Genomic DNA, 22,531 nt, shown 5'->3' with positions numbered 1-22,531 from the left:
AATGGATTAGCCTCTTTGGGGGTCTCAGAGCACAGCCACAGGGGGTAGACAGGGGCCTCTTATGTGGGAGGAAGCCTTCCAGGGAGGAGGAGGGACGCTGGGAAAATGGAGGAGACAGAAATGCTTCTCTGGAGGGGAGCAGGGCCTTCTTCACCTTCTGCTTCTGCGCAGTTGGCCTGGTGACCTCCAGACAAGCCGGTCCTTGGCCTGGGGCTGCAGGAAGCCATCGAACAATGGGAGGAAGGGAAAACAGGAAGATAAGGGAGAGAAGGGCTGGGGCCAGGAGTCTGTGCCAGGGCCCTGGAAGGGGCTCCTTACCGCCCAGGGAGAGGAGGGCTTAGTGCCCCCAGGGCTGGGCTTCCTGCCTCCAGGGCTGTTTATCAGAGCCTGAGCTAGGACCCGCTGCAAGCTTAGAAGGAATGCTGCTATCATTCATTCATTGGTTTATTCATGCTGCTGCCTTAGCTCCCACGGAGGCCTGAGGCTTTGCTGGATACTTGGAACACAAAAGGCATCATAAGCCCACAGAGACCAGAGACCACTGTGCTGAAGGTTGGGCACTTGCAAACCCCTCCTGTGCCCCTCCTCTGCTCTTCTCCAGGCTGGAACTTTCTCCTCTGGCATTCTCTGCTTTCCTCCGTCACAACACCACAAGGACAACACCTTGGAGCAGCCACTTAAAGAATTTTATTTATACATTACAGTGAAGTGCAGAGTGACACGACACACCTGTAATCCCTGCACCGGGGAGGCTGAGTCAGGAGGATCTTGAGTCTGAGTACATCCTGGACTACATGTCACACGCTAGGCCAACCAAAAAGATGTTTTGACTTTGCGACAATGCAAACGCAATGCACATTCTTTGCTCAGGCTGGCAATAATAGGCAGGCAGCACAGTGCTCACCCCAGACGGGCAGGACCATGGCTCCTGCAGGCAGAATCCGTGGTCACGGGAAAGCAATCGAGAGGCTCCGGTGCTGTGCAGCTGGGCCCGCGTGCTGGGTGAGATGCACTCTGCAAGTTTTCTGCTCCTGTTATTTTTACTCGAGACACGCTGATGAGGAGGCGAATCTGTGTCTGCCTTCCAAGGCTGAGGACCGTTGGTGGAGAGGGGACAAAAGCTACTTCCTGTACCCCAAAGTCAGGGGCACATGGTGGAAAGAAGGGCTGCCCGGGACCAGAGAAGGCCAAAAATGTGCCCACTTCTGTGCATGAACTCTGGGCGCTTTGGGACGGTCTGTGCACCTGTCACCTGCAGGAATCACCCCTGGGGCTCTTGACTCAGGTCACTGGGACACAGTGCCAACGCCTACATCCTAAAAGAGGGGTTTATTTTGGCTCATGGTGTGTGGAGGTTCAGCCCATGGCTGGCTTCTGTGCAGGGTGCCCCGGCAGAGGGGCCTGACGGAGGAGGAGAGCTGCTCACAGCATGGCGGGCAGGACTGAGAAGGGAGATGGAACTTCCTGTTTCCGGTCTATGGTGAACCCAGCCACTCTTTGCAACACCAAGGCAGCACAGTGCCCTGCGTCTCTTCTCTGCCTTTTCAGCTCCTGTGTTCTGCTTGCCAGAGCCCTACTTGGTGTGTACGTGTGTGTACATGTGTACATGCGTGTGTCTGTCTCTCACAAGTGAAGGCTTTGGAACCCGCCCCCCGCCACACTTCCTGTGGTGCTGCTCCCAGGTTTTGCAGTACACAGTCCCAGCCGAGATGACCAGGCCCGCCCAGGCTAGGCTGGGACCTGGGGTCCCTGTGGTTACCCCACCTCCAGGTCCCTGCTAGCATTTAATCTTTCCGCTGGCTGCTACCATCTGTCTTGTTGCAGGACCTGCATACCCCAGGCTTGCATGCCCAGGTCCCCGAGGTTACCTGCATGGCAGGGATCCTGCTGTGGGAGCCACAGACAAACCAAGGCCAATGAGCCCCAGACCCATTGCCAAGTTCCTGAGTGGCTTCTGTTGATAAACCCACGTTGGCAGGGTGGGGCATGTGGGGAAAGAGGAGGACAGTGGGGACGTCCAGGCCCAGCCCTGCTCTGCCAGGAGAGCCCTGTCCCTTGGACACCAGCCTCACCTCTGAGCCTCAGTCTCCTCATCTGTGAAATAGGGTGATGGGTCCCTGTGAGTCTGGGATCCACGTGTGGCCCTGCGGTCTGCTGTCAAACCTACGAAGAGCAGGTTCCTGGGTGCGGCTCACACCCCTGTCCTGGACCCACTGCACAGCCCGGCCTGAGTTCTGCTGCTCCCACCTTGAGTCACCTTCACTTTCTCCCTTGGTCCCTCTTGCATCCCAGACCCGAGGCACCCATGCAGCCCTTGTGTGTGAGCCCAGGCCTAGGCCTAGGCCTGGCCCTGGGAGACACGGCCAATTCTGCACCGGACGTGGGGAGGAGGTGGAGGCAGCCTGGCCCTGGGAGGGGCGGGCGTGGACACAGAAGCGGTGCCTTCCCGGGCGGAGGGTGATATGATGGGAGGCTCCGCCGGCGGAGGTGGAGAAGGCTCGTGTCTACGTGTGTCAACCTGAGCTCAGTCTCAGCTCGCCATGCAGAACGCGGTGTGTCCAGAACTCTCAGGGTCTCAGGAAGCTCTCAAGAGTCCCAGGACTGTGCTGGAGAGCAGGTGTGTACAACGGGGCACGGGAAGAGGGCAGCATGGGCCAGTGTACCCTGATGTCTGCGTGACCACAGCGTCTGGTGGACTTGGCAGCTTCCCTCACCGCATCCCCTTCCCCTTTCTACAGCTGGACTGAGATTGACCCCCATTGCCCTCCATTGCCAAAGCCAAGGGAGCTGACATCCCAGGAGTGCCAGGGGGCTGCTGCCTGAGCAAGATGGGGCCGGCCTTGCTGGCTTCAGACCAGGATGGGGCCACAAGCCGAGGGACATGGTAGCCTCTTAGGTTTAAAAGTTCTGGAGCAGATTCCTTCCCTGAGGCTTCAGCAAGGACACTGTCCCGCCCACACATTGGTTTGAGCTCCCGTGGAGGCTTCCTTGAGGTGACTTCCGGCTTCACAATCTCTAGATAAATCCGTGCTGTTTTTTAAGCCACTAGCATTGTGGTAACTCATTGCGACAGCAGTAGGAAGTTATATCAGCTGGTGAGGCGGTGTCATTTCATTGTCACCTTGGGTAGGCTGGAGTGCCCGGCGATGTCAGCAAATGCCTATCTTAGTCTCGGGAAAGGGGTTTTTGTGGATGCGGGTGAGGTCTGCAGTCAGCGAGTGCTAGGTGTGTGGGAGGCCTCGTCCCATCCACTGAAGGCCTTGACAGCAAAAGCTGAAGGTTTTCAGAAATGAAGGGCTCTGCCCAGCCCCAGCCCCTGCCTGCGCCGCGGTTTCCAGACCCAGTGTCCCTGCTCGCTTTGATGGACGCACAGCGAGTTTCTGCTCCCAGCTCCTGGACAGCAGCACTGCGGTGCCAGGATTAATGGCTCAGGCGCTGGCCCCTGGCCCCCACCTACCCTCTCCTGTCGCCAGCCCCTCATCCTGTCCTTTCTCCACCAAGGCTCCTCCCCTACCTCCTGCGAAAAGGGAAAACATTTCTCAGACACTCCCTGGGATTAGGCCAAATAAATGAGCCCATGTCTGCGGCTTCCCTCTAATGAGCTCCCGGTCAGGCTCTTCTTCCTTTCCTGCGGTCTCTGCATCCCTCATCTCTCAAGGGCCTCCCGTGTTGTTCCCTGTCTCCCTCCGAGGCCCCGCCATGACTGAGCGCGAACCTCGCCCCCGTTATTTGAGGCTCTTTTTGCCCACCTGTAAGGTGGGCTGGTGATTCAGACTCTGACCGGAGACCTCACGGCGAGGACGTTGCCCTGCTGAGCCTGGTGCAGGTGGAGGGCTCTGGTGGGTGGGCTGGGGCAAGGGAGGCAGCCTTGAGCGCCCCTGCCTACTCTCCCGCCTCTCCCCCTGCAGGCAGGGTGGGTAGGGTTATGAGTAGATGGCATAAGACATCAAAAGACTGGTGTGCAGTACTCTGCAAAGACTAAAGCCCTTCTGTACACGATCCCCCTTAATACACCTAACAGCTCCAGGGTGAGGAATTATTCTCATTTGGCAAATGAGGAAACTGAAATTCAAAGGAGAGAGGCTGTGTGTCTCTACATGTGTGTGCCCGAGGGCACTCGGCTCTGAGCTGGGGTAGACCGGTTCCCATTCAGGGCAGGCTGGCTCCAGTTGGTGCCCTTCTTCCCTCCTTGGCATTCTCCAGGAAGGGTGGCATACAGGCTTGGTGGCCAGAGCAGCCCAGGGCCGTGTTTCTCTTTCAACCCCAGCCCGGCTCAAGCGGCCTGGCACGCCGTGGCGGTTACTCCGCCGATCATGCCGCGGCCTGCTGCCTGCACTGGGAGCTCTGCCCCACCCTGCAGAAGGAAAGGGCAGCCTGGAGAGTTTGGATCACACGTCTGCGTTCCTCAGACACCGGGTGGCACGGAGCCATCGGCGTCCAAGCTCAGGGCTCTTGGTTCCCAGGGCATCTGACCTGTGCACATCTCTTTCCATGCTGAGCCTCAGTTTCCCCAGCTGAATTTGTCTGCCAGAGTTGCAGGGAGAATCAAACGGCAAATCCCTGCACTGTCACTGTATATGATGTGGGGACCTCGGTACCCTTGGGAGACTCTTACAGCAGCCCCAGGGACAGCAGGGGCTCTGCACGGTGCCCAGGGGGATTGAAAATGCACAAGTGTTTGTTGGGCACGTGACACTGGTTGAGCGGTAACCGAGGTGGTGGCTGTGTGCACACGGAACACATTCCCATACTCGAGACAGAAAGGAAGTAGCTGTAAATTTATGAAGTGACTGCGGATGTAATAAGTGATGTGCAGGCTGGGGCTGAGGGGCAGCAAAATCAGGAGAGAGGCTGCTCTGCGAGGTGCGATCAAAATTATGCTGAGTGCCATCTACCTGAAAGGCAGGCTTGTAGAAACATGATGCTCTGTCCTTACCCAGCCTATTCACCAGATGTGGCACTGTGTGACTTCCAGCTCCTCCCCAAAGTCAAAATGACCACAAAAGGGAAACATTTTGAATTAATTCTGGACATCAAGGCAGCCAGCGCAGCACAACTAAGGACACTGATGAAAGAGGACTCAGAAAAGGACGCCTGTGTCACTGGGTGTTTCTCATCTAAAACGGGGCCATACTAAGGACAAGCAGAGCGTGGCGTGGGGACCCTGTGACTCCCACAGACTGCCTGGGCCTCCCCGGGTCGTGGTTCCTGCCTCTGTGAATGAATGGGGAGAATAAGAAGAATCCGTGCTTGCTGTGTTGCCAGGGCCCTGACTTCTGGGCAGGCCTGAGCTGATCCCTTCACATGAGTGCCCTTCTACCTGGGCAACAATTAGCCTTGTGAGGTGATGGTCTCGTTATCCCTTTGTCACACAGGAGGACACTGAGGCTTGGAGTCAGGAATGCGCACCTTGGTGAAACCCCGTCCCCCAGCCCTGTGCCCAGCAGAGCGAGGGGGCTGGGCTGTCTTACCTGCAGGGCTGGCCTGCCCCCGCCCCCCGCATCCCCAGCCAGGGGCTCTGCACCCCGTAGTGCGGGTAAGAGGGGCTCACTGCTGACACTCTGCAGCCGGGGCGATGCCTTGCCAGGAAGGGCACAGGGCACCCGCAGCATAGCCTCCTGTGAGGAACCTCAGAAGACACCGGGTTGGCACCCAGCAGGCCTTGGAGACGCCACCCACCCTCTGCACGTCCTGGCCTCTGGAATGAGCCCTCTCCGATGCCCTGTAGACAGATGGTGGCTCCTAGCTCCCAGAAGGCCATCAGGGCTGATTGAACCTGGCTGCAGTGACCACTGCGTGGAGACCACTCCAGGGGGGCTGCCTCTCTGGCCAGGCCTGGCCCGGCCCAGGGGGCTCTGTCCCCCCTCGAAGTTGGAATACACTTAGTGGGCCTAGGAAACCCTGTCCCCGTGGCCCACAGGGGAGAGAGCCAGGGCCTCTAGTACTCTGTCCCTAAGCCCCACAAGGACATTGTCTGCAACTGACTCCATCCACAGGGCCATAAAGACAGATTCCATGACCCCTAGTAACTGATCGCAGGGCCTCTGAGGACAGGCTGTGACCCCTAGTAACCATGTCCCCAGGCTCCATGAGGACAGGACCCGTGACTCCTAGTAACCCTATTCCCAGGGCCACGAGGAAGACCATTGTCCTTGTCTCTTTCCTGTGGGAATGGAAAACTTGGGGGCCTCACGCTCCCTGGTACCTGCCAAGGTCCAGGACTCCCCTGAGGTGCTGTCCTCTTCAGGGAGTGACGTATGTGCATTGTTACTTGGCCTGTGACCGTGGATGTTTCCTGCCCGTAGAACGTGACCCACCTTAGGTGAGCAAAAGTCCAAGGCCAGCCCCTTCCTGCTGCAGGGCCCCAGGATTCTGGAGCCACTGCCCTGAGAAGCAGGTCAGCTGTGTTCCGTGTGGCAGGTGTGTGGCCAGGGAAGGTCCCATGGGCTAGGGCTCCTGGGACAGGAGGTTTGTGACAGCTGTCACTTCCCACCAGGACCGGTGTGCATATGATGGCCACTTCCCATGCCCCCAAGGGTGGCTCTGGTGTGCAGGGTGTCTCGGGTGCCCCCAGGAGAGCTCCTTGATGAGGAGGAGTTGTGACTGTGACTCTGGTCGTGGCTGCCCATTCCCGGGGTCATTGTGCCCCATCCTGTCCCGGACAGTCGCCTCCTAGCAGTTCCTTTAACAGCACAGACAACAAGCGATACTGTCCCCAGGGCTGTGTTCCGTCCAGTTCCTCCTCCCCTTCCCCTCTCCCTCTCTGGTGACTCAGCTCCCTTCTTTTGATCCCAAGAAGCCTGTTTCATTTCCAAGCCCAGAGAGGCACTGAGCCTGCCCTGGAGCACCCTGGAGCTGCCTGGAGCTGTGGCCAAAGCCCCATCTGTGGCCTCTTGCTTAGGCACCCTTTACCTTGTGACTTGGCCGTGGCTGCGCATGTGTGCACACGTGAGTGCCTGTGTGTGGGACATGAGTACGCAGTGGGAGAGGAAGGAAGCCTCCCCTCCCCAGGGTCCTTCACCGAACACAGCCTGTGCTGCGGGCCAGCGGGAGGGACCAGGGGCCCAGCCAGGAGGCCGCGTCCTGACCTGCCCGCCTCTCCCAGCTGACCTGAGTGCTCAGTTCCTGTTTTCCTGTAGGGCCCAGCAGTCAGAGAACCTTCTGGGTGGCCGTGCCGGGCTGCGTGGAGTGGTTTCCACAACCCTGGGCGAGGGTCCCCGGAGGCTCCGAGTCCAGACAAGAAAGAAACCAAGGCCAAGAAGCCATGCTGCCCTCTGCCTGGCCACCCTCCCTGCTCCTTTCCGAGCCTCCAGGCCCTGAGCCTGAGCCCATGGTGCCAGGCCGCATACCTGCAATAGCATCTTTTCATCTAGCACCAGTGTGACAGGGTCCAGAGACGCTGGAGCTCCTAGAACAGCCCAGATGCTCTGAACTCAGCTTCACTGTAGTGCCACAGTCCCTTCATTCTCCCCCAGGGCCCAGCATGGCAGCGCAGGTGTCTGGCTGTCCATGAGCGTTTGCTGAATGAATGCATGAGTGTGTGGGTTATAAGCAGGTGCAGGTCACTCCATGTGTATGGAGACTGCCGAAGGGTTTCTCCTCCCATCCATCTAGGACCAGCCACCAGGGTCTGCTGTTTATTATCCTCATTAATAAACCTACGCAGCCAGGTGTGGTAGTGCACATGTGCAATCCCAGCATTCAGGAGGCTGAGGCAGGAGGATCACCGTGAGTTCAGGATCAGCCTAAACTATATAGTGAGACCTTGTCTCCATGAAAAAAACAAAACCCAAATGAATAAATAAACCTGAGTGCTAACAAAGCATGTTCCATGTGGTGATGCAACGCTATCTGTCACAATGGTATGTATCCCTGTTTTATAACAGGCTCAGAGAAGTAAGGCGTTGGCGCAGAGTCCCTTAGCAAATGAACTCAGAGGTGGAGACCGGACTCTTTGCGCTCTGAGGGTCTTACGCTGGTTGAGGGGTGAAGGGAATGACTCCCACTGTTTCATGCCCGGTAACCCAGACTCAGAGTGTCCCTGAAGCTCCGGTGTCTGCGCAGTCCTTGCCTCTCAGCAGATGTGCACTGCCCCCGGGGACTGAGGGTCATATCAGTCCCCCAGGGAGTCTCCTTCCTGTCCCCTGGGTGTCTACTTCTGTCCCCTGGGTGTCCACTTCCTGTCTCCTGGGTGTCCACTTCCTGTCTCCTGGGTGTCTCCTTCCTGGCTGGGCTGCTTGGTTGAGAGAGAACCTTGGTTACCCACCCATCTGACTCGGGCCTGTCTCAGAACTGCACGGCTCTCTCCACCTTGTGTCCCCTCCTGCACCCTCTCAGCATGAGCCTGGTTATGCATCCCTTCTTGGGCTGTTTGTTTTCTACAGAGCCTGGGGGAAAGTCCTTATTGCAAAAATCAACCACACAAGGCCAGGTGACTTCAAAGGCCTGGTCCGGGAGGCTGCAGGACAGAGCAGGCCCCAGGCCCAGGAGCCCAGGCTCCAACCCAGGTCGCTGTGTGACCATAGGCAAGTCACTCCCTTCTCTGTTCCTTTAGCTCCTGGTCTGCAGAACAAAGAAAACTGAGCCCGAAGGCCTCAGAGGGCCTTTCCAGTTCTGCCATACTTGGATTCTAAGTTGGTTTGCACTACTTAGGAATCCGAGACAATTTAAATTCAATACTTAACAGTCCTCAGTGAGTAAACAGTGGGAAATAATTCCTTCCTTTATGAGACTCACTTGTGAGCATTGAGCAGCCCGGCTAAAATCAATCGCGTTTATTTTTCAGACGGAGAAATTACAGGTTCCTTGAGCTTCAGGGCCCGGCAATTCATCCTTGTATTTTAAAATTTTATGTTTATGTTTATGGGCTGCCATTAGGTGTTATGGATCCAGGCTGAGGTTGGTTTTTTTCATTAGCTTAACTCATTTCCCTTATTAGTTCACATTTATAGCTGGAGTTTAATAAGCACACGGGGCAGAAGTCATAAAACAGCCTTCTTCTTTCACAATATTTTAAAACCAAGACTCTTCCCTGAGTCATCCCAGGTCTGTTTGCTCGTAACTTCCTTCTCCTAGGGCTTCGGGCCCAGCCCGGCTGATCCTAGCCAGTTACATGACCTTGAACTTTAGCACAAAGGGCACTGCTGGTTAAGAAAACCAAAAGTCCATTTTTAAAAGCAAGCATTGGACTCTCGCTGAATTCCGAGTGCTTCTCAGATGCGATCTGGTTGAACCCCACGTCCCTATCAGGGGGCGGTATTTTTTTCCACTTTGCAGAGGGCAAACAGGCCAGGGAAGAGAAGTAACTTCTCAGAAGCCACACAGTTGGCGGCAGTGCAAAACTGGAATGCACACCCAACACATCCCATCCAGTCATCACCCCCTTCACACACCCACCTCTCCCGCCGTCCCTTTATCTCACCCTCCACCCCTCCTTCCGTTCTCTCATCATCTCTTTGCACTTGCCCAGGCTCCTTGCTGCTTTCAGTCACACACCTCTGCTCTGTGACCGTCAGTGGCTCCCTTGCCTGTCGATAAAGCCCATCATCCTAGGTCTGACCTCCATGGACCTCAGCCATTAGCCCTTGCCCCCCGCTCCTGCCTTGTTTCCCACTCTGCCACAGCAGACAGCCTTGGCTCCTGGTGTTGAATACTCACCCGTGTGAGGCACCTACGTGCCTTTGCTTACCCAGTCTCTGCCCACAACGCCCTCCTCCCAGCCCACACACTCAGATCTGCTCCTGCCTTTGAGAAGCCATCCCTGGTCTGCTCTCTCTTCTGAACTCACAACTATGTGATGAGCCCTTGCTACATCCGGAGACATTGGGCTACCCCCAAAGGTCTAATTTTTGCTGGGATGAGCCTCTGAGCACCAGATATACAGCAGGCATTCAGTTAATGCTCCCAAGTGAAGGAAGACTTGTGGTCCCCAAGACTCCAGGACACAGGACTCTTTTCTTCTCAATTAAATTTGGGGCCAGCCCTGTCCAAACTCTGGGAAAAACTGTCCCAGTTGTCAACCATCAGCAGTCCACACTTCTGTCTCTCTCCCTACCTGCTTTCCTGTCCCAGAGTTGTTACAGTCCTCCTTGGTCAGTGATCCAAACATAAAACTGCTGACCTCTCTTCTCCTATCCACACTTAGTTGCCCTGGGCCCATTCCCTGCTCCTTGCTGCTGAAGGAGCTTCCTGGTTTCTGGTGGGTGAACTCCAGCTGTGGTGTGAACAATGAATGATAAAATCAGATATCACAGGCTCTGCACAACTATATTAGAGTGTGGCAGTTCTCAGTTTTAGAGAACTCTAAACTTGGGTAAACTCAAGCCAGGTGTTGTAGGCACGCCTGTGATCCTGTACTCTGGGAGGCTGAGACAGGAAGAGCCAAAGTTCCACCCAAGCCCAGGCAATTCAACAATTTAGCAAGATCCTGTCTCAAAATTAAAAATAAAGGGCTGGAGTGTGAAGACTTTGGGTTCAATCTCCAGTAACACACACACACACACACACACAGGGGAAACTGAGGCGGGGGCAGAACTGTGGAAAGGGATATTGGTCTAATCCTCTGTCAAGGCTCTCTTGGCTTATCCTGGCCTCAAACTGCACCCCATCAACAGTCAGTTTGGTCACCAGGAGGCCGCACAGGCATACAGAGCTGAGTTCCCGGCCCTGATCTCCCAGCTGCTGGTGCAAGGCAGGCGCCTGGTCACTGGCCTTGGCCTCGGAATATGCCTGTAGGGTCCATTCCCCAGCTGGGCAGTGTCCCGAGGGACCACAGAGGAGGGGAACCAAGGACCATGCCAGGCGGAGCCATGGTGCCCGCAGCAGTGAGCCCAGGCCTAAGGAGCGAGTGGCCCGGGGCCGTGGTGCTGGCCGGGCTTCCTGGGCTGCCGTGGGATGATGTGGGCCTGTGACTGCTACTCCCAGCCCACACTGCTCCCTGCCACATCCTCCCCACCTGCTGTTTCTGTGACTGAGCAACACACAGTCAGGCTTAGGACCACAGACGTACAAACACTGACCCCACGCAGATGCAGGGCGCTCACCGTTGCGAGCTGGCTCGCACTCTTGTGTGCACACACTTGTGACACACTTCTGAGTTCTCTATCTTACGGTCAGTTTTAAGCCTGGTGTGGTGGTGCATACCTGTAATCCTAGTGCTCTGGAAGGCTGAAGCAGGGGACCCCAAGTTCAAGCTCAGCATGGGCAACTTACCAACTTAGTGAGACCCTTTGTTGATCCGTCAGTCAATCCATCAATAAAGGGTTGGGAGGTAGCTTATGCAAAGGTCCTGCATTCAGTTTCAGTGTGAAAGAGAAGGAAGGTAGGTAGGTTTGGGGCAGCATCCTGCACTGATGAGTGTCTGCCCTCAAACTGAATGTGGGTTCACATCTACTCTGTCTCCAAAGGAGGGTAGCACTGTTGGGCTTCTGTGGGGAATGGCACACATAGGAAACACGACCAGGCTTTCCCAGCTCGCTCCTGACCACACCTCCTGCCCCTGGGCATCTCTGTGCTTCTCCTTCCTGGAGTCTTTGTCCGAAGCACCCTTCTCTGGCCTCCACACGCCCTTCCACCCCACAGGAAGCCTCCCGGCCCAGGGCTGTAGGGGAGGCGCCTCCTTGGGCCTCTGTCCATGAGCTGTTGTCACATGCTTCAGGGTGGACACCGAGGGTCTGCAGAGGCTGGGACTTGGCCCAGCATCCCTTTCACAGACGCTGGGGAAGAGGCCCAGAGAGGCGGGCACAGCTGCACATCCTGCCGCTAAAGCGGTCTCATCTCCATTGCCACCTCTTTCCCGAAGCTGTTTGTCTCTCTCTGTCCCTTCCGAAAAAGCTGGGGACCCCCACGGCCACCCCAGTTCGCACATGTTGGCTGCCTTCTGGTGGAGAGAGCACTAATGACATTTGCATCTCGCTGGCTGGCAGCAGAAGTTGGGGGCTGCGGTGGGAAGTCCTGCAGGCAGGGTGGGACTGAGATGGTTCAGGACAGGGAGGAGTGGCTGCTGGCGTTTGGATCCTGCGTCTGGAGACTTGCAGGGACACGGGCATCTCCCAGTCCTGTGCTCACTTCACCTTGCGTGTGAGCACACACACATGTGCACGTGCATGACGGTCTTCTGTCACCTTCCTAGCATTTTTTGAGCAATCTTTAGGTGCCAAACACTCCTGTGGGCTTCACGCTTTGTGAAAGTCACCTTAGCCCTAGCAGTCTTGGGGGAAGATGCTGCTGTTTGTCCTGTTTTACAGATGAGGAAACTGGCAGCCCAGGGGACTCGACTTACCTGGGGCCACACTTCTAGAAAGATGTGGGCTCTGCACATGGCCGAGGTCCCCCACCTCTACTGTCCATGCTCCTGGCCACTGTGGTTCTCCCCTCACCCCTGCACCTTGTCCTGGCTCAGCCACAGCCAGGAAGCATTTCTGCTAGGGGCCGGGACAGGATAGAAGGGATCCAACAATACCCCCTGACAATGCGCCCGGGGTTGCAGGGCTGATGGCTATGAAGGAGGCACCCACTGTGCCACCAACTTGCTACATGACTCGGGCCAAGTCACTACCCCTCTCTGCGCATCGGTTTCTTCATTGGTAAAAAGAGGCCACTGGAGCCAGGCAGGGGGGTATACATTATAATCCCAGCACTCTGGAGGATTGCAAATTCAAGTCTAGTCTGGGCAACTTGGTGACTTAGACCTCGTCTCAAAATACGAAGTTTAAAAAGGCTGGGGATGTAGCTCGGTATGAAGACTGAAAAGGTGAAGCAGTTGGTTCATCTGGCTGGAGCGGCCCAGGAATGTACTGTCATAGGTGAAGGAACTTCCCTCCAATAGACTCAAACTGTGACATCTCCTCCCACTCAGTCAGACATAGAAAGTTACATTTTCCATCAAAGCTGCCCCGCCCTGGGCGCCAAATGTAGGGAACAGGGAAAGGGGACGTTACTAGAACCTCTGTAGTTAAGTCCTAGTCTCCTATGAGCCACGACAGCACAAGGCGAATTCAGTTATTTTACAGGAAAGACAGGAAAAATGAGACTGAGAAGAAGTGAGCTTTGGGCCTGATCAGTGCTGCTCTGGGCGCAAAGCGGGAGGCCCCAGGGTTTACCTCACCTGAATTCAGCACTCTGGGAGAAACAGATGTAACAGGCGACTCAGGGGGCAGCAGAAATCCTGGAACAATGAGGAGCTGTGCACAGGAAGATCTGGTTCCTCCCAGGATGTCTCCAGCTGGTGTGGTCCTGCAGTGGGGCATCCCAGCATCTCGGGACCCTGGAAGTCTTAGCTGTGACCGGAGGTGAAGATGGAGTTCTGTCTCGACATGTCCGTAGCTGGCCTGCTGACAGGAAAACTAGGCCCGAATCATGATTTTCTCCCCAAAATTATATAGAATTGCTCCCCACAGTGAGGCATTTGTCAAGTTCCCCACCCCCTTCTAAAGGGCACATTGCTAGAGACAGCAGGTGTGAGGCACCCACCCAGTCAGAGCTGTTTCTGGGCTGGTTCCTCCAGGACCTTGTGCTGGCTGGGTCCTGATGCTGAGCAGGCCCTGGGCTGCTGTGCCTTTCCTCCTCTTCCTCCTCCCGAAGGGCGCGGGGGCCATGGAGAGGAGAGCACCGCGCGTGGGAAAGGGAGACCAGCAGACTGGGTTGGTGGGATCCCCTCCCAGGCCGTCAGAGCCCTTCTGTGTTTCCCAACAGGTGGGCACCCCCTGGACGGCCTCGTGCCTCAGGGCCCAGTGTGAGCCTCTTGAACACGATTTCTAGAAGAGCGGCCACACCCTTGCTGGACTTCGGCACCACTGCCCAGGTAAGAGCTTCTGGGCTTGCTCAGCGTGGGGTTTTCCCCTACTTTTGTTGAGCCCATTGCTGTCACTAAGCATAGTCATCCGCATGGCATCCTGTACTTCTAAATCATGGCCCTGCCGGAGCAGGAAGGCCCAGTGACCAAGACTTTAAAGTTCAACCGACCTGGGTGCAAGTCCTGCAACCACCGATTTCCGGCTGTGGCCCAGGAAAGGTTCCTCGGCTCTCTGCGTCTCCACGTCCTTGCTGGTCCAATGAGGGGCAGGACCACTCAGCGCTTGGGTTTGTGGGAAAGATACAGTGCAGGAATAGAAGGAAGGACCCTAGACCCGGTCGGCATGGTGAGCTGGGAGCTCAGTAAGTGGCAGCTGTTGGTGGGAGCACTCCTAACACTCACGACAGTCCCTGTGTGTGGCTTCTTGCATTGATGGCCGTTCCCCCTGCACTCACATGGAGACACCACAAGGGCCGGGATCTTGTCTGTCTTGTTCTCAGGCAGATCCCCACATCTCAGCACAGGACACTGGCCCATTATTCACTGAAGGAATGAATAGTGAATATGTGAGTGACAGTGCTTTACCTATATTAGGAGGAATCCTTAGAACGATTTTTGTGTGTACCTGCATGCACGACCAGAAGGGATTGGTCATGTGTGACAAAACCCAAAACAATGTTTCCTTCAGCAACACAGAGGTGGCTTTTTCTCTTAAGTTAATTCTCAGCCAAGGCGTTTTATGATAGAACCAGGACCCAGGTTCCTTCCGTCTTGGGGCTCCATCTTCCCTGGTCTGCGTTATCCCCATAGCCCCCTTGGCATCTCCATTCTGGCCAGCAAGAGGGAGTCAGGAGTGGAGAGGATGCTGCTCCCCCCTACAAGGACACACAGATGTAGTCCATTCACATCGTATTGTTAGAACGTAGTCACGAGGCATCCCTAGCCACAGGGAGGCTGGGAGCTGTAGTCTTTTACTGGTGGCCACCTGTCCAATTACAATTCTTTTATCACTGGGGACCTTCTGCCTTGCCAGGAAAGCCCATCCCTGATGCATTTTTAGTTTTCCCTGCCTTCTTCTCCCTGGCAACCAGTGATCTTTTTGTTGCCATTATAGCTTTGCCTCTTCCAGAATGTGACAGGTGCAGAAGGCAGCCTTAGAAACAGGGTTCTTCACTTAGCAGGAACATCAAAAGGTTCTCCATGTCTTTTTGTGGCTTCTTTGCTGAGTAATATTCCACATCTCATGTGCCACATTTGATCTTCTCAGAGAAGGGCATCTTAGCTGCTTCTAAGCTTTGCCAAGGATGAATAGAGCTGCTATGCACATTCATGTGCAGGTTTTTATGCGGACTTCGGTTTTCCACTTCCAAAGTATCTTCCACACACCCTGTGTACCCTAGCCATGAGCCAGAAAACTGTTGCTTCACATCCTCCCTAGCAAATGGCACTGTCACTTTTGTGGATTTCGTCCTTCTAGGAGGTCGGTCATGGTACAGTCTCCGTTTTAAAGTGGATACGGTGGGTGAGAGACTCAGGACCTCTTCATGGCCTGCTTGACATCACAGCTGGGACTCCCTGCCACACCCTGCAGCCTCTCTCTCTGGCAGGTGCCCCTGCAACCATGAACCGATCCCTGGGTGACCTGTCCCACATGAGGCTCAAGAGTGACTGAATCCCAGGACCCTGGCAGTTTGGTGTCTGTCTCCTCATGTATGCAAGGGCCCTGACCAACACTTGGGGTAGGGACAGAGGGACTGCAGCTGAACTAACTTTGCAGAAGTCTCACTAGTCAGCGAAACAGCACCCACAAGGCCAGAAAGCTGCAAAGCCTGGGGGTCCCACAGGCCCCTGTAAGAAAGGCTGGAGCTGCTGCCCAGGGAAGCAAGAACCAGTGATGGGTCGCAAGCAACGGTGATCAGAGGCCTGCCAGGGGTCATCCATCCTGAGGCCAGATGCCGCATGGCCTGGGAGCCTACACTCAGCCCAAACCTCATTAAGCAAGACAGCAATGCCTAGTGGCGACCTCAGATTGATTGATTGCAGAGTTTGTGACCATCTCCACCAATCCCTGCGAGCTAGAGGACAGAACATGCTGATTGGCTGGGCAGAGTGGGGAGTGTGTCTTGTCATGGGAAAGTCAACTGGAGCATCTGCCAGGGGAGGTTCCCTGAAGGGGAAACCTAGGTATTTTTTTCAGAAGAGAGAGGGCTGCTGGGTGGGCCAAGTAGCAGGTGTTCCCTATGGGTACCATAGAGGGTGGGGGGCTTCCTGTGATTCAGTCCCCTGGTTGATCTCCCTGTGACAGTTTTTAGTGCCTCGTTTTTAGTGACTCTGGTTTTACACATACACACTCCATATCCGCAGTGTTACGGGGGGCATCTGCCTCCCCAAAGGACTGCTCAAAAGCCTTTCTTGTGGGCATCTGTGCTCCCTAGTGCTACCCCCCATTCCAACACCCCAGTATTTGGCAGCCCTGGGTTGACCTCCTGCCAGGGGGATCCCCCAGCCCAACTCCCTCCCTGCCTCTTTAGGGTTCATCTGCCCGGCACAGCCCCCCAGATCTGTAACAGCCCTTCCTCGAGGGCCACTCTAGTCCAGGCAGTGCTGAGGTCCAGAGGGAGGGAGGAGAAGGAACATCGGGTGCAGCATCCAGGCCTGCAGCCCCGGCGTCTGCCTCACCGCTCTGATACCCATGAGGTATGGCTCATGATTTCATTTGAGGAAAGATTGCCATGCAGGAAAACAGGGAAAACCACAGCTGCGGCCAGGCCCTTTGGAAAATCTGTCCTGGGCTTGGTTTTGATCAACCACAAACCTATGGCCCTCTACCAACTCTCTCTCTCTCTCTTTCTCTCACTCTGTCTCTCCCCCTTTGATGCCACAGCTTGGAGTCCCCAGATGCCAGCTCTGTCAGCTCCCCCTGCCTGCCCAGTGTGTCCTCTGTGTTTAGTTTTGTTTTATTTTGTGATACTGGGAATTGAACCCAGAATCTTTGCACTTAGCTACATCCCCTGTTCTTTTTTATTTTGAGAGTCTTGCTGTGTTGTTCAATTGCCCAGGCTGGGGTGAAACTTGCAATCCTGCCTCAGTCTCCCAGAGTGCTGGGAGTACAGGTGTGTGCCACCACACCCAGTTTCCACACCATTCCTAAAGCTCCTGCTTCTGCCGGTGCCTCAGGAACAGCAGAGTGACCTCCTAGGCCACTGGTGGCAAGAATGCAGTGAGCGATGGCTCTGGGAGGGGGCGGACTGAAGGTTTGGACTGAGGTCTGATGCCTGCCTGTGAGAGGCTTGATGCAGCCCCTCTTTTGGGCAGTGCAGCTTTTGACGTTTTGTGGCCTTTGGAGGAACTGTCATGGCATCCGGAGTCCACGGGAGTCAAATCTGCTGTCAGTGACATGGTAAATAGGGTTACGGAAGACCACTGGGCATGAGGTGGGGGGCTTGCTGTGTATAAGTGAAGTTACCTGGTTTTTGCTAATCCTGATCCTGGGCTAATGTTTAACTGGAAGGCAGGTGGGGGGGGGCTTTCCCCCCACTGTTTCCTTGGTTACCGGAAGCTCCAGCCTTAGTCCCAGAAGTGGGCTCGAACAGGGCCCCTGCCTCACTCCCTCCTTTCTCCTCTTCCTTCACCACCTCCTCTCAGGGTGATGCTTTTAAAACTAAGTGTGGCATCCACCACCGGGCCTGGGGGACTTCTCCCCAACAGGGCACAGAGCCCTCAGGATTGCCCTGTGCCTTCTGCCACATCACCAGTATTGCTCAGAGACTTGGGAGACAGCACCTTATTGAAATATTGTGAGGGAATGTGTGAGAGGCAGTGTTGTTTCCCATGGTCTTCTCTGGGCCAGGCCCCCAGAGTCCCAGAGATGTGGGGACACGCGTGTCTTTCCGTGGCCTCGCAGGCACGGTGGTGTGTGTCCGCGACATGAGACAGTGGCCCGGCCACAGCCACCTCTGACCCTCCCAGCTCTCCACAGCATAGGGAAATGGAGGAACACCGCCCCGGGGCCATTCTCGTGAGGCCCCACACTCAGTCTGAGGCCCTGCTGCCACCATCTTGAAATTCTTAGTCACTGATGAACAAGGGTCTCCTTGTCTTTACTGGGGCCCAGAAATGGTGTCGCTGGCCCTGCGTCTTCTGGTAGAGCTTTAGCGGGGGTTGCATGGGACATGTGCAGAGGAGGCCCATGCATGCATCTGTTTCCCTCCCTCCTTCCGTCTCTTCATCCTTTCCTTCTTCCCTTTCCCAAACGTCCATCAAGCAGTCACTTTGGAACACGCCCTGCCATGGGCACCAGATTCAGCACTGCTCTAGACAGATACAATTTCTGCCTTCTTGACCTCCCAAGAAGGGTAGAGAAGAGAAAATAACTGGAAGAAAACACTGTTGGTGATAGTGGTCACCAATAAGGGACAACACCTGAGAAAAGGAACAGTTTGAATGGGGGCCAGGGAAGGTATCCGTGGGACATTTCATGGGAGACCTTACTGAAGGGAGGGAGTGAGCCATGTGGGTAATTTGGGAGGAGTATCCAGGCAGCAGGACTAGTAGGTGCAAAGGCCCTGGGGTGGGAATATGCTCATCATGGCAGAGGAGGCCACTTTACTGGAGCTGGCAGCACTGGGGTGAGGGTGAGGGGCTTCTTGTCTCAGGGGGCAAGTGGCAGCTTCCACACAGGGCCCTGTGCTGTTGGCACAAGCTGGCTCCACTCCCAGCTCTCTCCTTCCTCCTCCTGCATTACAAGAAGCTATTTTGGCACAGTGAGCTGTGCCTCTCCTCTCCCCAGGGGGCTAGTCTGGAAGAGGCTGGATGGTGGATGGAGGGGCTGTGGGCCTTTCTGGAAGCCTGGCCTTTCACCTAATCCTGGGCCCCCTCTCCATACCTTTGACAAACTCTGCAATCAAAAGGTAACCCCAAGCTAGGCATAGTGGTTCACACTTGGAATCCCAGTGCTCAGGGAGGCTGAGGCAGGAGAATCACAAGTTCAAGCCTAGCTTGGGCAACATAGCAAGAACCTGTCTCAGAATAAAAAAATAAAAAGTGCTGGTGATGTAGTTCAGTATGAAGTATATGCTTAATCCCCAGAAGTGTAAAAAAGACGGGATCCCCAGGTGGGCCTTGGCTCAGGCTCCAGGTGCTGTCTGCAGGGCCCTGCTGTGTGGGGTGTGACAGCGGCCTCCTCCCTTCAGCAGCTGACACAGTGGCGACCTCAGCCTCTCCCACCTGTGTCACCCAGGAAGGGTCACCCTCCCTGCAGCCCTGCATCTGTTACCCGATGATGCCAGTTGTGGTGCTGGGGGATGATGAGGCTGGGCGCCCACGGTGACCTGGTCGCACAGCACCGAGGGGTCAGGCCAGGCTGGCCTGGGACAGCCCTGCTCTATCGCCTGCCCCCCACCACCGTGCTCCCGCCGAAGCCCAGGTCCACAGGGCCCTGGGAAAGCCCCGCCCAGCCCCACAACTCGGTCTTCCTCTTGTTTAATTAACGGGGAAATGAAACACCTACTTCCATCCGTCCTCTTCCGGCCTGGAGGCGCCTGTGGCCCCTGTTCCCAGCAGGTCCCGGCAGTCCTGCAGCCACCTCAGGCACAGTGGCATCGGCTTCTTCTCAGAGCCTCTAAATAACTAAAGGCGGCCACTTCCTGCTGGGGGTTACGCTCCCGGGGTGGGGCCTGGGGGGTTCCTGTCGCTGTAAGAGCTCCTGTTCCTGCTGGGCTGACAAGTAGCTTCCACCGCGCTGCCTGGGAAGGTCAGCGTGGGTGTGCGTGTGGGTGCGGGCGTGAGTGTGTTGTGTCCTCCCTGCTAAGCCCAGGCGCACATGGGCACCGAGCGGCAGGAAAGACCAACAGCCTCTGCGATCCGGTGCTCCCGAGGGGGACCCAGACCCCCTCTGCTCCGAGCTGTTGTCCTTAAGCCCCCAGACTCCCCACCCTATGTCACCGTCCCCTCACAGCTCTGCAGGACCAGGTTGGGCTGTCCTTTATCCTGCACAGGACAGCGCCTGAGTCCTTCCCTCCCTGAATTGGACCCGAGGTCCCCAGCATTGCCTCCGGGTCAGCATCAAGCTTGAAGACCCTGGCTGTGTGGCCTGGTGGACAAGTGAAGCTGAGACGAGACCACGCAGGCCACCGCAGGCTTTTCAAGTGGCCTGAGAGAGTACAGAGGAGGCGAGGTTCAGAAAGGCCAGGGCCATACAGCTGGAGGGTGAGAAGAGGGTTCCAACGTGGTGGCCCAGGCCACTCAGCGTGCTGCCTCCCCAGAGAAGCCCAGAGAGGACAAGTAACTTGCTTGACATCACACAGCTGACCAGAGGCACAGCAAGGACAGATCCTGGGTCCCCTGATTCCCACAGCCACCATCTATGTAGTGGGTTCCCTAATTCTGGGGGCTGCATGGGTGCCCCCCAGCTTTGAGGTAGTCTTCGACCCTGAGTACAGAAGCCGGAAGGAGCCTGCTGTGTGACCCTGTGACTATACCATTCGGTCTCGGTTTCCTGGTCTGTGAAATGGACACAATAATTGTATCTACTTCATGGGATTGTTGCAAACATTAAAGGAGTTAATAGACCCGGAGTGTTTGTAACCGTGCTTGGCAGGCCATGGGCACTCAGTGTCCATTCTTGTCCTGGCTGTCGTAGCCGCTCCTCCCTTGTCCTTCCCAGCCCGGATTCACTGGGTCATTGCTGTCAGGATCTCTGCCTCTCTTTCCCGAGATCTGCCAATCCCGTGCCAGCCTCCTTGCCCTTGGACTCGGCAGAGCAGAGCAGAGCTCTGGGCGGCACACTTGGCTGGCAGTGGGCTCTGCGTGAGTCCTTTGTCACCCCTGGCGGCTCAGCGTGTGGGCTGGATCTCAGCGCAGGGGCCCTGTGCCAGCCCGGCCTCCCGTGCCAGGTCTCCAGCAGCTCCCGTGCAGCAAAGTCCTGCTCCCAGGAGCCCTCCGAAAAGAACAGGGACCAGGAGCCTCTTGCTGTTCCAACAGACAGCAGGGCCCAGCTTGGCCACACCCTACCCGGTCTTTCTTCATAAAGCTGAAAAAGCCTGGTGCCTGCCAGCACCCACGGGAGCACCCTGTGTCTGCTGTGTCCCCTCCTGGCAGAGCTGCAAAGTGGCGACAGAAACAGTGTGACCACGGGGCCTAAAATATCTACTCTCTGGCCCTTTGCTGGGAAGGCTGTCAACATCGTGGACGAGGGTGGGTGCATCAAGTCCTCTAGTCCCCCTTCATTAGCTACTTCGTCCTGCCCAGCACTGTCCCAGGGCCGAGGAAGGAGGGGCTTTCTGTTCCTACAGATGGAGAAGAATAAGATCGCCACTATGACGGGTCTAGCACTCCTCATGTGAAAATCACAAATCTCAACCAGTTCTCAAACAAGTTTTGAATTCTTTGGATTAAGGACAATGCTATGTAAATATTCCAAAGTCCAAAAAGCTCCAAAATCGAGGCTCTTCTGGCCCTGTGCATTTCGGATAAGGGATGCTCGGCCCGTACCGTTGTGCCTCAGGAAGTAGGGCTCTCAGCGGACTGAGGATGGAGAAGGGCTCCTGCCGGCGGGGTCGGGTCACCAGCACCCCGCCTCTTACGCGAGCCCCCTGTGTTTTGGTGGCTCTGGTGCCCAGCCCTGGAGGTGGAGCCTGTCTGGTCTCTTTGTCTCCTGTCTCCCTCCCACCTCTGTGGTTCATCTTTACGGTTCCAGGTTTCCAGGGAGCAGTTGGGTTGCTTTTATAGGGAAGAAAGAAAATAGCGCTCTGAATTTCTCCTGCCCCTGCCCAGAGGCCCCCAACTCTGTCTCTGATTCATCTCCTTGAGCATCAAAAGCCGCTTCGGTCACGGTCACTGCGCTCCGGTAGTCTGTGCTCCATAACGTGAGCCCCAAATACCTCCAGTTGATCTTTGTACAGGAAGGGGTGACAGCCTCCTACCTCAGGCCAGGCGTTGAGGATCAGCTGTGGCTGCCCTGAGACGAACGACCTTCCATTGCCAGGATTTACTGCCAAGCAAATGGCAGGGGGCAGCGAGCCCCGTGGGGGTGAGGCCCGGGCCAGGCCACGGGGTGCAGGGAGACGTAAAGGCCTTGCCAGGCGGCCTCTGAGGCAGCTTCGGGGTCTGGGTTCTGAGGTCCCACACCCCAGCATTGCAGGAGGAGATGGGGGCGCAGCCAGGAGAGGCAGGAGGCTCCAGGGAGAGCAGACAGAAAGTTTCAGGGCTGCTGAAGGAACCAGGACATCAGCAACTCAGTGAAGGCCCGGATCTACTGACAGCACCTCGCTGTGCCCCCAGAGAAGCTCCTCACAGTCTCTGGGCCTCGCTCCCCATGAAGCAGAAGTATCACAGGGTAGCTGTTTTTGGGGTTTGTTTTTTTGTACCAGGGGTTGAACTCAAGACCTTGCACTTGTGGAGCAGTGGGTGGCCATTTTTGTGTTAGAATGTAAAGACGGGCCTCTGAAGCCTGACTCCAGGGCCTTCACACTGACCTGTATCCCTAGCCCTTTGGCATTTTTAAATTTTGAGGGAGCATCTCCTGAAATCAGTAAGCCGTCCAGGCAGAGCTTGAACTTGCAGTCCTCCTGCCTCAGCCTCTCAGAGTTCTGGGATTACAGGTGTGCCCACGCCTGGCTTCCATGAAGATAAGAATCGATCAGGGCTGGGGATTTAGCTCAGTGGTGCCACGCCTGCCTCGAACGTGCAGGGTCCTGAGTTCAATCCCCAGTACCAAAAAAAAAAAAAAAAAAAAAAAAA

At 56.0% G+C, this 22,531-nt stretch overlaps 1 protein-coding gene across 7 annotated transcripts in view; it reads left to right on the top strand.

Annotated features, from left to right (window-relative positions):
- The window catches only part of Tspan18 (tetraspanin 18), a 114,792-nt gene that overhangs the window by 66,774 nt on the left and 25,487 nt on the right, over positions 1 to 22,531 (top strand). For 4 of the 7 annotated variants that reach the window (XM_033756859.1, XM_010612507.2, XM_010612505.2 and 1 more), the window contains one exon: positions 13,693 to 13,801. The exons of 2 other annotated variants lie outside the window; for them this stretch is intronic. The gene's annotated coding sequence lies outside the window, so the exon portion shown is untranslated. Of the gene's footprint in view, positions 1 to 2,479; positions 2,618 to 13,692; positions 13,802 to 22,531 lie in introns of those variants that run through there. One more of the 7 variants, XM_010612506.1, reaches the window with a different exon arrangement.

The sequence above is a fragment of the Fukomys damarensis genome, unplaced genomic scaffold (genome assembly GCF_012274545.1).
Source record: "Fukomys damarensis isolate Sample0158 unplaced genomic scaffold, DMR_v1.0_HiC HiC_scaffold_27, whole genome shotgun sequence".
Taxonomy (NCBI): domain Eukaryota; kingdom Metazoa; phylum Chordata; class Mammalia; order Rodentia; family Bathyergidae; genus Fukomys; species Fukomys damarensis.
This window is presented reverse-complemented; position numbering and strand designations above follow the sequence as displayed.